The sequence below is a fragment of the Thamnophis elegans genome, chromosome 8, assembly GCF_009769535.1.
Source record: "Thamnophis elegans isolate rThaEle1 chromosome 8, rThaEle1.pri, whole genome shotgun sequence".
NCBI classification, from domain to species: Eukaryota; Metazoa; Chordata; class Lepidosauria; order Squamata; family Colubridae; genus Thamnophis; species Thamnophis elegans.
In genome coordinates this window covers 19,337,378-19,351,139 of record NC_045548.1, presented here as the reverse complement: position 1 = coordinate 19,351,139, position 13,762 = coordinate 19,337,378, and positions in this window count along the sequence as shown.

Sequence of the window (13,762 nt, the reverse complement as noted above, 5' to 3'; positions counted from 1 at the left end):
TAGCTGCAAGCAAAATATAAATGAGTATGCTTTCGTTCTCCTTGCTCGTGGTACAAATGGAATAATTCACATTCAGGAGGAGGAAAAAGATGCTTGGTGCATGTCTTGCAATCTTTAAACATTTTGCCTAAGTTGATCCTTTGGAATGCCTCCATGCTCCATGATCCATTACTCTAAAATATACTGCCTAAGAATTTGGCAATGCTGGGGAATCTGTTGCATTTAAGTTGCAGTTAAATTGCTCATTAAACCTCAAGCAATGCAATGTATTACTTGATACCATTTATAGCCAATGCTCTCCAAAGTGCAATTAAAAGAAGTATGATGACACAGAACAATGGAGACAATTATTTCTGAAGTTAGGAATGCTAATTAGCATATGGCATCTAAGACAGCTGCTGATGCTTCCTTGCTAAATATTGAGGGACTAATTAGGATTTCATGTTAATTAGCTTCTTCTCCATGCACATTGTTCTTAAATGTATATGCACTAATGCCACTGGGCTATTAAAAACTTGGCCTGCTGTAATATGATGTACTTTGGACTCTAGTTATTGCATATATTATGGTGATATTTGTATCTATAGCTGTACACATATATTTTATTTATTATTATACATTACTTGTGTATCACTCTCAATATGCAAGGTGTTTCAGTATACAAGGACAGGTTCTTGCCTCAAGGGATTTTCAATCTTAAACAGGCAAAATAATGGAGGAAGGAGCAGGAAATGGAGTCTGGATAGACAGGTAGGTAATAAACAATTGTTTCTATAATATGCTCTCAAATTCAATTACGTTCTTAGTTACAGCAAAATGGGGATGAGGGTTTTGTGTTATTATAGAGATTGCTATATTGCAACTATCACCTTGAATTACTATTTACCATAATGGTTGGATTCAGCAACATCTGGAAAGTCACAGTTTTCCCAATTCTCCAATGTAGCTCAAGAATTACATCACTTTAAACAATAGCTTTTTAAAAATGGAAAAAGAGATAGGATGGTAGGTATAAAGTGTAGTTCCAAGCATGTAAAAACGGTGGTGTATTACAAGGAGCAGGAGATGTTTGGACAGGAGAGATGTTTTTGAATTATTAAATATGATATCCTAATGGACCTCAGAAGCATGAAAGATTTCAAGGGCTATTGAAAATAATACTATCTTAAAATTATATATATATATATATAATTTATATATATATGCATGCGTGCGCGCACACACACACGCACGCACACACACATATATATATATATATATGTGTGTGTGTGTGTGTGTGTGTCATAACCCCTGGTATGCCCCAATTATGGGAGGAAGCTAACTGCTTCCATTATCTGTCAACCAGCTCGTCACAAGAGGCCATCATGACAGAAACCAAATATTATTACTGTTGTCTTTGTTACATTTGTGTTATATTTGTGCTGATAAATAAATAAAGGGAGACTAGTATAGATCTATTTCAAGCTATTTAGCTCTCATCAGCTAGCCATACCCTTACTGGGATTCGAACCTGTGCTATATTACATCTTAGGCAGACTATGGAGGCTGAATTCTCATGTTTCTCATTATTATGTGTGGATTTGATGTATTATAAACAACTCCTACTGTATATGGGAATTAATGTACAAGAACGTATTGTTTTTTATGAAGACAATCAAGCAGCAATTCAGATGGCATCCAATCTTGCTGTAAAAAGTAGGTCAAAACACACTGATCTAAGATATCTAAATGTAAGGCAAAGTGTGAATGCTAAATTAGTTTCACTGGAGTACTGCATGTCTGAAAATGACATTGCAGATCATTTTACTAAGGCCCAAGGTAATATAAAGCATAAACATTGTTGCGAGGAATATGGATTAAGACTGTAAGATTTATATATTGTCCTACCCAAAGGGGAGAATGTTAGGAATATAATCTAATAGTTGGGTTGACAATATATAAATCATGTAACAATGCTGTATCTGTTTCTTTAAATCATGCTGTGGATGTGATTGGTTGCTGTTTCCTCAATCAGCCATAAGATGGAGCCAGAATCACTGTTAGATGCTGATCTGAGCTGATCTGAGGGTTTTGGAAGCTGGCTGTTAGAAGTGCCATATTGTGATCAGCGTGAGCTATTTTAAGTTTTGCAACTGCTAGTAAACTTTGTGTACTGGACTGTTTATATGATTATGGACTATGTTATTTGGATTATCCCTTAACTGAAAGACATTGATGACTGACTATCTTAACTGTGTATGACTTGGACTGTTTGATGGACTCTGATACCTCTATTTCTACGAAAGTAAAAGCCTATTTAAACTGCAGTGTCTCTGTATGCTGGTTTGTGTGTTCTCCAACAACACTCTCACATCGCTTCTCTGAACGTACTCGCTCTCTCAACGGGGAGCTTACCTAACAAAAACCTTTCTTAACTTCTCAAAAAGCAAATGATACATGGGCCAAAAAGTTTCGGAAATGTTCACATTTACCCATTGCTTAAAGCTTTGAATATAGTTAGCTTGGAATCTAGTTAGCTTCATTGTGAAAGGCACAAGTAATTATTGAATTATTGATGTTTAAAAAACACAAGTCCATATTGCTGGTGCTGTAAAATGGCAACATTATGGAGCAGTCTGTCTATACAATTTAAAGACTCCTTGGGACAGTTTTATCAGTATAGTTTTAATGTCACAGTATAATTATGTTTAGCACCACACAGATAAACACTAGAATGTTTTCCATTAAATTCATGTAACACTACCTAGAAGGCAATATAAGGACATGTCTCTTTCTCATTCAATATGCAAACATTTCTTTCTGTAGATCAAACATCCACTTTTTACACTGCCAATTTGAAAAGACGTATGTTTCAGTCTCTGTTCCAAAAACAAATAAGTAAAATAAAAATAAAATTATGCTCTCAGATCTGTTATTTTAACATTTTCTACAACTGACATAGAGTGTAATAATGTAAGATTACTACTTTTGACAGCTATTCTACATTAGAGTACAATCCTCCTGTACTTCAGCTAATGCCTGATAGGTAACAAGATTGTTTAGGGATGAATCTTATGTCAAATCTCAGTCACGATTTGAAGTGTAAACAAGGGAGTTACGGGAAAGTTGGGGAAATGAATAAACCTGAAGTAAACTACTAAGGGTTCACTATAAGAAGTAAGGACATAAATGTAAGTACACATAGTTTGAATTATCAGGAATCCAAATATAGATGTGAATATATATGGAGAAAAGAAGGTAATTACATAATAGGGCGAGATAACGAGCTTCTTAGCAGACAACACAGAAACTGAAATGAATTGAGGATTTTCTTCAATGGTTCAGTGAAATGAAACTTAAAAGTTGGAAAAGATATCAAAGATGCAGAGTTGTTTCTGACTATATACAGACTTGGCACAAGAACAGATTTAGAAAAACCACCTGACATGACAGACTTTGCCCAAGAAAGCTAAGGAATGTCTAGGAATAAGAAAGAAAGTGATTAACTTTGTGAAACAACCAACAGAGATAAAAAGGACACAGAAAGATTATCTTTGAATAATAAAGAAGTTTCAAAGGTGAAAAGAAACATTATGCTGAGTAAAAGATAATAGGAGAAAACAGAAAATGGTGCCTTTTTCTGTTGGGACTGCCTGCGACTTGCGTTCAAGGGGCATTGACCAATGGGCAAGTTCAACTCCTGAAGAGAAGCACTCAGTGTATCTTCTAGATGGAAAATTGAGACAAAGAGAATAAGGAATGTCCAGTTTGTGATCAGAATGGGACAACTTACCACAGCCAACTCATCATGGCCAATTTGCTGAAATACAACTCGGTACAGGACAATTTAACGATTCAATTATATTGTTTTTTTAAAAAGAAAAAATATTTTAATTTTAGTCATTGACATTTCATTTTGTCCCTCCTTTTGCATCCTTTCTTTAATGACTCTATTCCACAATTTCTTCAATATTAGGATCTTGTACCACAGTCAGTTGTTCCATAGAGAGTTTACCATGGTGAGTTATCCCATGGCAATTTGGCCATGGCAGGTTGGCTGTGGGAAGTTAGCTATGGTGAATTGGCTTTGACAGCTGAGAGAACTAGATTGGCCCTCACTAGAGTTCCTCTCTGATTGGAGACTTAGCAGCAACCTTATTTGGAATATTTTAGAGGAAAAAGATAATAAAATAGATAATCCCCTTATCCCTTTCTATTACTCCCTCTCTTTACCTCTATATGCTCTTTCCTGTTTTCACTCTAAGCCTAATTGGACCTCCAATTGGGCATCCAATTTCTTTGCAACCAAATTCTTTCCTTTTACTTGCTCAAACCATTACCAATTTACACTAGATTTATTCATTTTCCCAATTTTGTTACAACCCCCTAGTTAGAGAATTGTTGCTCTTGACAAGCCCTCCTAAGACCAGTTGGTTTGAAGAGGAGCATGCATTCATGAAGAAGGCTCTAATCTTTGATCATATACACACTTTTTCATATTTCTCTTTATCTTCTTTCCAGATATGCACCTTTTCTGCTGGCCCCAGCTACCATCTTTGGTACCACAATCATATGGGAAATCCCCAAATTTAATTGCAGATGTTTCAACATAAAAATGTAACCATGTATAATATGAAAGAATTCTCCTTAGCACCTTGGATACAGCAGCAACAGCAGCAACAGCAGTTAGACTTATATACCGTTTCATAGGGCTTTCAGCCCTCTCTAAGCGGTTTACAGAGTCAGCATATTGCCCCCAACAACAATCCGGGTCCTCATTTTACCCACCTCGGAAGGATGGAAGGCTGAGTCAACCCTGAGCCGGTGAGATTTGAACAGCCGAACTGCAGAACTGCAGTCAGCTGAAGTAGCCTGCAGTGCTGCATTTAACCACTGCGCCACCTCGGCTCTTTTTAGCTCCTTGATGATGTTGTTTAGAATAGCCTTTCAATCTGAATACCCTCCAGATGTGTGTACATGTCCTACCAGATCTCCTTCTCATTTGCTCATCTTACTTTCTTATTATTGATAGAATCAACTACAAAACCTTCTGGGTTCCAATATGAATCCCTTGAACATAACATTTGATGAAGTAACAGGGAGTTCTTCCATGTAGGGATGACATGAGTTCAGCACTACATTCTATTTGTGCTCATTTATGCAAACACTATCTAATACACCTGTGTCTTTAACATATGGTGAAATGTAACATACATTACACCAAATCTAAATCCATTGTAAAATATGATCACTGGGGTCGGTCTTGTCCCCCCTCCTATTTAACATATACATGAAACCGCTGGGCGAGATCATTCGGAGGCACGGGATAAAGTATCACCAATATGCGGACGATACACAATTGTATCTGTCCGCCCCGTGCCAACTCAATGAAGCGGTGGACGTGATGAACCAGGGTCTGGAAGCTGTTAAAGACTGGATGAGAGCAAACAAACTGGTGCTCAACCCAGACAAGACCGAGTGGCTGTTGTGTTTTCCTCCCAATAATTTGACCACCGTACCATCAATCAGGCTGGGGGGACAAAACTTATACCCCTCAGATAGGGTCCGCAACTTGGGAGTCCTCCTGGATCCACAGCTGAGTTTTGATCACCATCTATCAGCTGTGACCAGGGGGGCATTTGCCCAGGTTCGCCTGGTGCGCCAGTTGCGGCCCTACCTGAATCGGGAGGCTCTCACGACAGTCACTCGAGCCCTTGTGATCTCTAAGCTGGAATACTGCAATGTGCTCTACATGGGGCTGCCCTTGAAGAGCACCCGGAGACTTCAGCTAGTACAGAACGCGGCCGCGCGAGTGATCGTGGGCGCACCTCGGTTCGCCCACATAACACCTATCCTCCGCGAGCTGCGCTGGCTGCCTGTGGATCTCCGGGTGCAATTCAAGGTCTTACTTACCACCCATAAAGCGCTCCATGGTAGTGGATCTGACTATCTGAGAGACCGCCTTCTGCCAATAACCTCCCTGCGTCCCATCAGATCGCATAGAGCGGGCCTCCTCCGTATTCCATCCGCCAGTCAGTGCCGACTGGCGACCACCCGGAGGAGAGCCTTCTCAGTTGCTGCTCCGACGCTATGGAACAATCTCCCCGTGGAGATTCGTACCCTGACCACAGTCCAGGCCTTCCGTACAGCACTCAAGATCTGGCTAGCCCGTCAGGCCTGGGGATAAATTTTATTGCCCCTCCCGAATGCTGAGTGAATGTTGTGTTTTAGTACTTTTTAGTTATCTCACATTTTTTTTTCTCTGTAATTTGTCTTTCACCCCCTTTCCCTTACTATTGTAAGCCGCCCTGAGTCCCCTCAGGGAAAAGGGCGGCCTATAAATGCTAAATAAATACGAAATACGAAAAAATACGAATACACTGACCTCTCCTTAAAACAATAAGTAGATATGATTAGCTTGTGCTGATGCATATTTATGCAAAATGAAGCAAACATGGCTATGGTAACTCTGATAATACCTCCAACTGTGAAATGCCACACAGGCAGATCTGAATCTGTCCTGAGCAGAAGGCAAAAATTCACTCTGAATGACTGGATTGGTGATTGCCACCAGCGGGGAGAAATACACTCTAGCCAAAAGAGCAGAAAGTATTGTTAGCTAAGACAAGGAACAGATTCTGCTTTAGAAGCATTTTTCTCACCTGTCTTTGCAGCTGGATAATACGATAATGGCAATGGAAGCAAAAATCAAGACTTTAGGGATTTAAATGCTGACAAAAAATAATTTATTAGCAGACAACTTGCAAAACAAGGCATTTGTACTAACAAAGCTGTTGTGGCCCAGCAGGAGCTGTTGGAGCTGCCACCAGTTTCTGACAGCGAGAGACCCTATGAGTGGGCTCTGGAGGATGTGGAGGACCCTGGACAGGGTTCCGACCCTGAGCAGGGCACAGAGATGCTGGTTGGCCACCAGGAGGTGCCTGAGCCTTGTACCAGTGGGGAGGAGACAAGGGAGTGTGCTCCGGACATCATGCATTGGAGCAGTGGGGAGGAGACAAGGGAGTTGGTCTTGGATGCCCGACAATGGAGAGTTAATAGGCGTAAGGAACAATTACGCAGTTGCAGGAGATAATTGCACTCAGCTGGTGGTAAGTAGGCTCCTCTCAAGACTATAAAAGAATGATTATACACACGCTCATTGCAGGAGTCAACGTATTCACTAGAGTTGGAGAACTTTTGTGGTTAGCTTGGCAGGCTGGATTGCTGCCAAGGTTAGTCTGTGCTGGATTGCCACCAAGGCCTGGACTGTGCTGGATTGCTGCCAGGGTCTGGACTGTGCTGGATTGCTGCCAAGGCCTGGACTTTCCTGGATTGCTGCCAGGGTCTGGACTGTGTGTTAATAAATCCTTGAAGTATCTTTGTCTCGACGTGCTTTGGTGTAGGACGAAGAGGGTCAGAACACAAAGCTATAGCACGGAATACACTGTTGGCACCGTGAACATGTTATCAAAATAATCAGGCCTACAGGTCTTTCTTTTTTCAGATGGATGGAAAGTTGTATTTAATCAGTAGATATGTGCTGGTAGAATAAGAGTATGGGGAGGAGAGGAGAAGCTCTTTGTTTCTTATTTTAAAAAATCAGGAACAGAAATGTTCCATATTCTTATTTAAGTTAAACCACAACAGTCAACCCCAACTGTAATACTCTTTTGACAGTCTAGAAATATGTCTTTATGTATATATGGAAAAATTTGGAGGAAGCTTTACTGCTTTCAATTAACCCCTTGGCTTCCTTTCCAAGTTGCAGTTCAAATGCTTTCTTTTCAGATTTTATCTTTACATCAAACCATTTTATTGATGGTAACCAATGAACCGTAGCAAACATTTATTCAACTGCTAGACCTCCACAGCAAGGAGAAGCATGCAACTTCATGCAACTGCATATGTGTTTAGTAATAGTCCCAGTCACCTTCCTTGTTAACAAGTGATAACCAGAAACAAATTGTTGTAACATGTATTAAACAGAAGTAGCAAATCTGTTTCAGAGAACAGAATAATAAATATAAATAAAACTTTTTTCCATAAAACATGGACACATGAGGTATTTCTATCTCAACAAAAGTATCTTCTTATTGGTTATGAAACTTTACCTATAAAATCCCCTTCTCCATGGGATTTTACATCATGCCACTGGACAATGCATTGTTCTCTCGCTATTTTACCAAAAACTTTCTAGAACACATTGTTTCTTCCCTGTTTCATATAATTTTTAATATATTTCAAAACAGTTCTGTATGTTTGATGTCAAATGGGCTCCTTTTAAATCAATTATATCTTTCTGGAGTTAATAATTTATTACATTTTCTTGGCCATATAGATTTTCAGAACTAATGATCTTCATCATTAAAATGCAAAAGATCCGGTTTTTATCCCGATGATTTGCATTTTCTGCCAGGTGAGTCCCTTTAAGGCATCTCATATTGGATGTCTCTGAAGTCTAGCATTTTAGATCAGTCATTCTGGAATAAATAGGCCTGATTGTCTACAGCCTCTTTCTACAGCTTGAAACAGTACTTTGGTTCATCTGACTGGATTTGCTCTCTGCGGCAAGGAGATCAACGGATAATTCCTTCTTCGATGCCTGGATGCTGCCTATTAAGTTCCTTTTGGTGAGTTTTGATAGCATTCTTTTGTATTTCAATTTCTGCCGCGGTTAGTCTTCCCATTCACAATGAAGTTGCAATGTGTTCTTTTCTAATGTGAATCCAGTCTTCCTTATTGCTATGTGAAGCATTCTAAAATTAAGAACTAACCGACAGGGAGAGAGAGACTGTCTGTTGAAAGAAATGGAATTTCATGCATTGCTCTAACTGCAAGAGGGGTAAAATATGGACGAAATTCTAACAAATCTGGTTGTGCCAAATCTGAGCTATATTGCGCAAATGTGATGGATGATTGCTGTGGAAATTTTATATAGCCTTTATTTCAATCATCTCTCTTGCATTGATGGCAGAGAGAGAGAGAGAAAGAAAAGGCATAAGAAGGGGAAAAAATGACATTTTCATAAAAATACATAGAGCCATAAAGTTTTTTACTCAAGGCAAAGGTAACACTCATAAAAGCAGTGATGAAATAAAATGGCTTAGCCTACTCTTTTGCTTCCCCGTTTCTTTGATGTAAATCCCCAGATGACCTTTCCCTCCTCCTAACATTTCCTCATGTCCTCTGGTGCTTAATGACTTTCGTTCCTATGACTCTGAAACAAAGGTTGCTCCCAGGTGGATCTTTTTATGTGAAATTTGTGGATCTTATTACTACAGTTTCAAGGAACACCTAGAAAACTTTACCACTCTTGTTTTCTTGTTTGACCATTACTGCAGCCCATGTTTCAACTTCCATTTGTCTACCTTGTCTAGCAAGACAAGCTATTTGCATAGCAAAACCTAGAACAAATCTTCTGAAGTTTGGTTGTTCCATGGTGCTCTTCACTTGAATATATTTTGAGACAATACTTTTGAAGTGGGCAGTGATGTTCACCACTCTTTCCCCCCCATCCCACAGTTCACTTCTGGAAGCACCTCAATATTGTAAGCTTAGATACAGGTGTGCATACCTATTTTGCATTGTCTTGTTTTTACACTTGAAATCTAGGATTTCCAAATAGTTTAACACTGCCAGTTGAATGTCAGATCTGCTTTAAGTTTTTTAATGCTTAGCCTTGACTAATTTACCAGTCTATAGGATGGTCGTCATCATCGTCGTCGTCGTCGTCCATCATCATCATCATCATCATCATCATCATCATCATCATCATCATCCATCTATATGGAATTATCTCAATGAGAAAACTGTTTTTGAAGAAGTTGTTATTATTATGGTTCATTGCACAGTGAGCCAGATGTTCAGGCATGATTATTATTAATAATAACAACAGTTAAATTTATTTGCTGCTCATCTCACTGCAAGGCAACTCTGGATGACTCCATGGCTCATGGTGCAATCACCAATATTCTAACATGTGAAGTTTGAATTCTGGCTCTTTTTTAAATCTTAAATTGCCTTCTCTTATTACTAAATGTTTTGTTTAAAATAACTTCAATAATTATATCACTGTATTGGTTATGTTAAATGACTAACTGTTCTTTATAAATGTGTTAGATCTTTCTGGTAAGCAATAAGGCTTTCATTGGGACTATCACATTCAGCAGTCATCATAAAGTTGTGACTTTTCCATCTCTCTCTCTCTCCCTTCCTCCCTCCCTCTCTCCCTCTCCCCCCCTCTCTCTGAAGCCCTTCTCTTCTATGCTTTCAGTGTTTGTTGATGATGCATGTCTTTTTTTCAGGGTTTCTTTTGTTATCTAATACCATTTTGTTTTCAATCTATATTTATTGCTTTTCTATTAGCAGTTGTTTTGCAGTTTTATTACAATGGTTTATGTTTTATTGTCCATATTGTTTTATTTATATTTCACTTAAGAGTGACTTGAATAAGTAATTTAGAAATATTGTAAAGTAAGGAAATGTTGTATGACAAGATTTAGTAGAAGACATCTGTACCTGGAACATTCTGTAACTTTTGATTGTGTGTGTGTGTGTTTGTGTGTGTGTGTGTGTTTGTGTGTGTAGAATTATTGAACAGACACTATGCACACACTCAAAACTAGTGTGTTTAGCAAAGCAAAAGGGGAGGAACTAGGAGGAAAAAACAGGTTGAAATGCTCGAAATAAATATGAATATCTCAGAAATGTCTATCTACTGATATAACTGGCATGCAGTGAATTTCCTGGCATATTAAAAAAAAACCTATTAGACTATAATACAGTAAGCAAACAATGTCAATATGAAAGAAGACCCATGTCTAGACAGAGACAAGATAATCCAAATTGTCATCAACCTTTTGTTAAGAAGGGGGCCACATGAGTGTTTGTGAGTTAAATTGTTTGTTACATCAAGTTACCTGAAGGATTAAGTTCTGCATTATTCCTTTGTCATAATCTTGCTAAAATAACTATTACATAGCTCTCTGTTGAGTTTTTGCAGAAACCCACTAAATTTTAAGTGTCAGCATGTAGCTTTGCCGAACCAGGAGACAAAAAACATTAGAAATGTAATGGGGCAATACATTTTAATGTCTTGTAAAGCATAGAGGGGTGATGAACCATGTTAATGCAGGCTTCATTTATTGCTGGTATGGCATCATTGAAGTCAGTGGAATTTATGATAGTCAAGACCTCTGATTTTTTTATTAATACCATATTGAAAGATTAAATTAAGTACATATGAACATTATGCTAGGTAGAGTTTCATGATGAGATTTCTCTTATCCATGAAAAAAATATTGTGAGAATTCTGGGAGAAAGAGAGATTGAAAAATATGATTTCCCAAACTAAGACTGACATTTACATTATATATACTCATGAAGTTCCTCTAAGCTTCACTTGTAGACCAAGACTAAGAGAAAATGTATTTGGGCCTAGCACTGTATGTATCCATATCTATGTTTTCCATTCAAATTTAAAAATAACCTCACAAAATTTAACACCATCAGAATTTATCCTCTCATATTGTCCAGCACATACGGTATGTCCTGTAGTGTGCATTAATGCTTGAGATGATCTATCAAACAGATATAATTTTTCATTGCACATGAAATGTTTCAGACTGAAACAGAAACTGGAGAATAGAAGTTGGGAAATGACCAGCTAGATTGAAATGTGATTTTTATACCCAAATATGTGACCTGAATTTCAGTGTTTAAATGTGAAAAAAATGAAGGGGCTCATGAAGATCCTATTCCTCAGATATCTCTGACTCAAAGTAGAATTTTCTTATGCTGTAATATTAACATCCCAAAGTATAATGGATGTTAAATGGATACTTCTTTCTCTTTTCTCTTTAACATTTTAAGTTATCTAGAATGTTAATAATATTGTATCAATATCATTGCACTGAAACAGTATAATGTATTAAGATTTACAACAGCATAACTTAAAAAAATACTCTATGAATCCAAAGAACCAATGTTTCTAGCACTTTTGAAATAGCTATTTGCTTTTTCCCCCCACTGACATTAAAGCCATCATATTAAAGCTTTAGCTAAACAAGTTCCTCTATTTAAAAAATCAAGGATTGTTATATTACAAGTAAGGTAAAGGTAAAGGTTCCCCCGCACAGGCATGCTAGTCATTTCTGACTCTGGGGCAGTGCTCAACTCCGTTTCTAAGCCGAAGAGTCAGTGCTGTCCAAAGACGTCTCTGTGAACATGTGGTCAGCATGAGCCAACGCCAAAGATGCATGAAGCGCTGTCATCTTCCCACCAAAGTGGTTCCTATTTTTCTGCTTGCATTTTTATGTGCTTTCGAACTGCTAGGTTGGCAGAAGCTGGGACAAGTAATGGGAGCTCACCCTATTATGCAACACTACATGGGGCAGCCCTTGAAGAGTGTTCGGAGACTCCAGCTGGTCCAGAATGCAGGCGCGCGAGCGATTGTGGGTGCACCCCGGTACACCCACGTTACACCTATCCTCCGCGAGCTGCACTGGCTACCTATTGGTCTCCGGATATGCTTCAGGGTGCTAGTTATTACTTATAAAGCCCTACATGGTATTGGACCTGGGTACTTGAGAGACCACCTTCTGCCGATTACCTCCCACAGACCCATTCGATCCCACAGATTAGGCCTCCTCTGTATTCCATCTGCCAGCCAATGTCGGCTGGCGACTACTCAGAGGAGGGCCTTCTCTGTGGCTGCCCCGGCCCTTGGGAACGAGCTCCCCGTGGAGATTCGGACCCTCTCCACCCTTCAGGCCTTCCGGATGGCCGTGAAGACCTGGCTGTCCCAGCAAGCCTGGGGTTGAGTTCCCCCCCCACTCGAATTTGCTGTGTCTGTTGTGCTTTTAAACTGTTTGTATTGTCTGATTGTCTTTGTCTTATTTTTTGTAATTTCCCCTCCCTTGGCTTTATTCAGCCACCCTGAGTCCCTTCGGGGAATAGGGCAGCCTACAAATTGAATAAAATCCAAATCCAAATCCAATCCATTAGGGATTTGAACTGCCAACCTTCTGATCGACAAGCTCAGTGTCTTAGCCACCGAGCCACCACGTCCGCTTATATTACAAGTACCATAGACTATATTTTCAAAAAAAAAATAACGCTAAGAATATCAAAGTGTTTTGGTATGTGTATAAATGCTGTTAAGGGAAATCTTGCTTTTTCACTCTACTGTATTTCATGATAAAATGAACACTACTTGCTAATGTCCAAACTTTTAAAAAATGCTTTCCAAAGTGCTTTAGTGTGAATAAAGCACACACCTTTTATGCATTAGACTGAGTACATCTTTTCCAAGGCTGTCATGGCTGCTTTGAAATTTATCTCTGGATTCCTATACGTTGCTTGTGTATATATCAAACTTCTGCTAGGTCTGCTAGCAAACCAGAATGGCTGTGCAGAGATATGCATATGGAAGCAACCAGGAACAGCCACTGAAAGTCCAAAGCAACCTTTGTAAAGAGGTGACTTACACTTCAGCTGAAGCACTTTATGAAGCCCTTATTTCATTGCACAGCCTTATTTATATAAAAGTAACATACTTTGCTCTTTCCTAAAAATTGTATAGGGTCACTGGGAATTGACTTTAGTAAATGAGTGAGGTAGCCAAATAAATCCAGTCCCTAGATCTGGGGTGTCAAGCTTGATTTCTTTGAGGGCCGCATCAGGGTTATGTTTGACTATGGAGGGTTGTGGGGCATGGTTAGGGGGCATGGCCAGCTCAATGTCACTTGTCAAGGCTCTGTTTTGGACCTTGCTGGCCTCCTGA